Source organism: Miscanthus floridulus, chromosome 10 (assembly GCF_019320115.1).
Source record: "Miscanthus floridulus cultivar M001 chromosome 10, ASM1932011v1, whole genome shotgun sequence".
NCBI lineage: Eukaryota > Viridiplantae > Streptophyta > Magnoliopsida > Poales > Poaceae > Miscanthus > Miscanthus floridulus.
In genome coordinates, this window is record NC_089589.1 from 14665962 (window position 1) to 14670784 (window position 4823).

Genomic DNA, 4823 nt, shown 5'->3' on the forward strand with positions numbered 1-4823 from the left:
ACTTAAAACTGTTTAACTCCTCAAAATAAATGATTGTAATTTCTTCGTGAAGGATGAAGTAGTTAATAATGGTCTGATCATTTCTGCTGGTCGATGATAATAACAGTATTTTCATGCCTAGCTTGAGTGAAACAGCTGCATGACTGCATCCCCCCATTTTAATCTCTGTTGCAGAAAATCCTGTTAGTTTTCAAATGCTCTCCTCAAATGGAACCAGTCAAGAGCTTCCTATTTGCTGATGCCACATGTAATGATACTAATAATAACTAGCCTTTGGCGAATTCACTGATGCTTTAATCTCTCTGTGGTATCCGTATACCACGGTTTGCTGTGTTTCAGCATGAATATTGAACAGATGAAGTGTGTTTCGTTTCCAACAACAAATTCCAACCTACAGCAGCCAGCCAGACATCCGCCCCTGTACAGGCGCTTCTTCACCCTGCAGCCTGCAGGACAGCGGACTCGCCGACTCCAGGCAGCTGCTATTGCTATTTGCAGGGCCCTAGATGCTGCTTCCTTACTGTTTTGGCTGTTATTCTCAGGAGTGGGGTTAACTTCGGACAGCGGCATGCTGTTAGCACCCCCGTCCACCGATGGCCTAGATGCCACCTGATTCTCCTGGTCGGCCTCATGTCTAGGAGCCTCTGATGACCTTGACGAGTGCCCGGTGCCGGCAAACAGGCACCGGCATGGATCTGATGCTGACGGTTCAGGAGAGCTTGGAGGGCTGATCACCACCACACTGGGTAGCGGAGGCGGAGGAGCAGTGTGCTCGCTGTCAGGGTTATCGAGCAATGAGACTCTACAGACGGGGCAGGTCGAGTTCTGCTCCAGCCATAAATCTATACAGGCCATGTGGAAATCATGGCCACAGTGAGGAAGAACGCGTAGCACATCCCCCTCTTCGTATTCTGCGAGACAAATGACGCACCTGCCAGAAAACGATGTGAACAGTTCAGTGACTAGTGCCATCAAAGACGGTTGCTAAAGAATTATCAATAGGGAACAGAAATGAAAATCAGCAATTTTCACTTTGATGCGAGAATAGGATGCCAGGCATGGTTACTACTCTCTTTGGTTAAGAATGGAACGCTCTATGACTCAGACTGAAACTGTTTTCCCTCCACGTTTTACCATCAGATGGTTTGTGTTCTCATGTAAACTCAGTGAAGCTATAGAAAACCAAAGGCACGTAAATATGATACAAACCAACTTGTGCAGAGTAATACAGGCACCAAGTTGAGAACTCTTGGGGTGAAATATCTAGTTCTGACAGTGACAAAAATTTTAAATTCACGGTTCAGTATTCAGCCAGAATACTTGTAATCTGATTCCTGTTTCACTTCATCAGGCACCGCAAGTGAGGTTAACCTACTCAATAACAATGCCTAATGACCCATCTTCTTCATGAACAGTTAACACCCATACCCCATTTTGATGTCATGTGATTGATCAAGTGGTCTTAGCTGTTCAGTAACAATGCAAGCTGAGGGACATCATGATTCCATTGTCAATCTCCAGCGAAGCACAACAATCAGTACACTTGTACTAAAAAAAAAACTGCACCGCCACTGTATTTAGGCACCGAAGTCATCAAGGACAAGGCACCAACATCCTCAAGGACAGCTTCTTTGGTACTGAGAACGCAATCAACATCCTCACTGACAACCCTTTCGGTGCCAAAAGGCTATCTCCTATCGTGGCAAGGACATCTTCATGATTCCCAGCAGCATTAAGCAAGCACAGAGGCACAGTGCACAGGTTTGGACAAAGTGTTGGGAAAACACCTAATAATACGGTAAAAACACTAATTAACAGGAGGTAGGTTTATTCATGATTTCCCATAAGTTTGTTTCGGTTATTGAAATCAGTCAAAACATCATTTCCACATACCGATGAGGATGCAGTAGAACTTGTGTTAACTTATATAGTGCTACGGTCTAAGGTCAGACTAACATTCACATTCAACAACTAATATCAGAACTGTCATTAAAAAAACAACTACATATCAGAATCATTTCACATTCTCAGTCCTACTCCCACCCCCAGAACAGTCAACACTCAACAGTCAACAGTACATCTACGGCCGACAAACATTAATACAAGCAGACAAGCATAACAGCATGATCTCATTTCTGTAAGCACTGACAGTAACACTGATACCCGCCAGAACACCTAAGAATTCCCAATCGGTCAATGTTATTATTTCTGCAAGGGGAGGGGGGAGAAGGGAGGGAGATCCCGTTCCCCACCCACCCGAGGGCGCCCTCGCAACTACAAGGAGCAGCAGCGCCCCAAACGTGTGACAGGACCGACGAACGAACCAACGAACGCGACCACCGCGCGGCGCGCTGCACGTAACCGACTGGACCCCGCCGACGCGAACCGACCCCGCCTGACCGCACGCGAGATTGCACGGGACAGGGACGCTACAGCTACAGGAGCGAGGAGGTGGCGTACGGACGCAGGCTGGGACCGCCGATCGCCGGGCAGAGGAGGGGTACTTACTGTGAATCGGCGTCGAAGGCGCCGGAGCCGCGGGGTCGGGAGGCGAAGGCGCGGGTGGGGAGGGCGGCGACCGCGGCGGGACCGAGGCCCCCGCCGCCGCCGGCGGCGGTGGCGGCGGCACCAGCCGTGGGGTGGAGGACCTGGACGACGGCGAAGGTGTAGTCCACCGCGTACCGCGGGAGGGCGGCGGCGAGGCGTGAGCGGGCGCGGCGGCGGTGGCGGCGGAGGAGCGCGCAGGCGAGGCGGGAGCAGACGAAGGCGATGAAGATGAGGCTGAAGCAGAAGCCCGCCAGCGCCAGCGCCATGCTCGGCGACACGCCGGACGCCATCCCGCCCCGCGGGGAGGCTTTCGCCCCTTCCCCTCCTTAGTCGGGGCCTCACGCCCGCCTCCCTCTCCGCTGGGTTCCCTGCCGCCTGCTAGTGCCGCTGCCGCAGCATCTGCGGGGGCGGGGAGGTGTGCGTGTGGGGACTTTTGTGGTGGACTGGACTGCTCGGCTGGTGGGCCGTGTCGATGCGGTGCACACTCGATACGATAGCTAGCCTGCCTTTGCGTCCGCGCCGCCTGTTTCTGTGGCCTGCGCGCCTCGCTGCCGTGCCGTGCCCACTTGGCGAGTTCCGCCCTTTCAGTTTCAGGGCGGGGCGGCGAGCAGTCGGCAACGGGCGCACTAGCGGGAAAGAGAGAACGAGCGGCCGGCGTGTGTCCGCCGCCCCCGAACCCGCCGCGGCGGCGGCTGCGGACATGGAAACGACGACGCGCCGTGCATTTGTCTTGTTAATCGGAACTATGCCATTACAATTTGGCCCGGTTTAGTAACCAAAAATTTTGTATCCAAACTATCACATCGAATCTTGCGACACATGCAATATTAAATATAGACAAAAAAAACTAATTACACAGTTTGGTTGGAAATCGCGAGACGGATGTTTTAAGACTGATTAGTCCATGATTAGTCATAAGTGCTACAGTAACTAACATGCGCTAACGATGGATTAATTAGGCTTAATAAATTCGTCTCGCAGTTTTCAGGTGAGCTATGTAATTAGTTTTTTATTAGTATCCGAAAACCCCTTCCGACATTCCCGAAACATCCGATGTGCATCCAAAAAATTTCATTTCGCGAACTAAACGCAGCCTTTGTATGGTTGCCAGAAACGTTATTATTATTTATCTATTTTGAAATATGCCATTACAATTCTAGTTCTTCTTGAAATACGTCACGCTCTACGTCTAACGTTGCCCTGAGCCCAGCTGCAGGCTAATACCCACATACAGTATTTTTCTGTATGGACTGTAATGCCCCTTTCTTCTTTCTCCTCCCCTCTCTCTCTTGCTTGCTCCGTAACCTCCATACAACCACACAGGCCGGGTTGTGGCGGCGCGGGGTGCACGCGTGGGTGACACCGAGACGTGGCCTGCGCAGGAGTGGCGGGCAGTAGTGCATGCATTTGAGCGCGCGGCGGTGGCGCACGGGTGAAAGTTGGGCTATGGCGGCGCGGGGCGCACGCGTGGGCGGCGTCGAGGCATGGTCTGCGCAGGAGTGGCAGGCAGTAGTGCAGGCATCTGAGCGCGCGGTGAGGCCACGACGATAGCTGCTTGGGTGCACGGGAGGCACGGACCCTGTGTCGGATTGGTTGAATAGGCACATCGGAGTTCATGCCTTCATGTTCATGGCACCGGAGGTGTATGAGTAGTTGAGTACAACGGGCTGAACATCTACTCATTTGGGATGTGTGTGGTGAGCTCTCGGAGGTACATTGAGCGGAGGCTGAGGTCACGACGGGAGGCACGGCTGCGGCGGCTGAGGTCATGACGGGGAGGCGTGGCTACGCGGGGCCGCGTACGTCGTTCCTGTAGTGTCGATAGAATATCGTCGTTAGTCCTCCGAGGGGTATCCCACGAAGATAGATTGATCGGTAGAGATACGTGTAATCGAGAACAAGAAGGCAACAAAAACACACGAGTTAAACAGGTTCAGGTCGTCAGTATAACGTAATACCCTACTCCTGTGGTCTGTTGAATTGTATTGGCTATCGTATGATATTACGTGTGTTTGAGGGATTCCTGCCCGCCTTATATAGTCTGGGGCAGGGTTGCAGATCGGTTAGATCTAGAAGATAACCGGAAAGTAATAACAGATTACAGGAATCATAGGATCATATGTATCCTAACAGATCTCGTAGTATCTTCAGAATATCTTCCTGGTGTCTTGCGGGACGCGCTGAGCAGCGTTGTGCCCCACGAGGCTTCGTCTTGTGAACTGGGCCACCCCTAGGGGCGCTGTAACACCCTAAAATTTGCCTATTTTAAAAATAGG

The 4823-nt window shown here is 51.8% G+C and overlaps 1 pseudogene; it reads right to left on the minus strand.

The window, feature by feature from the left end:
* Positions 1 to 286: 286 nt before the first annotated feature.
* On the minus strand, positions 287 to 3247 carry LOC136486282 (RING-H2 finger protein ATL80-like; annotated as a pseudogene).
* Between the last annotated feature and the right edge of the window lie 1576 nt (positions 3248 to 4823).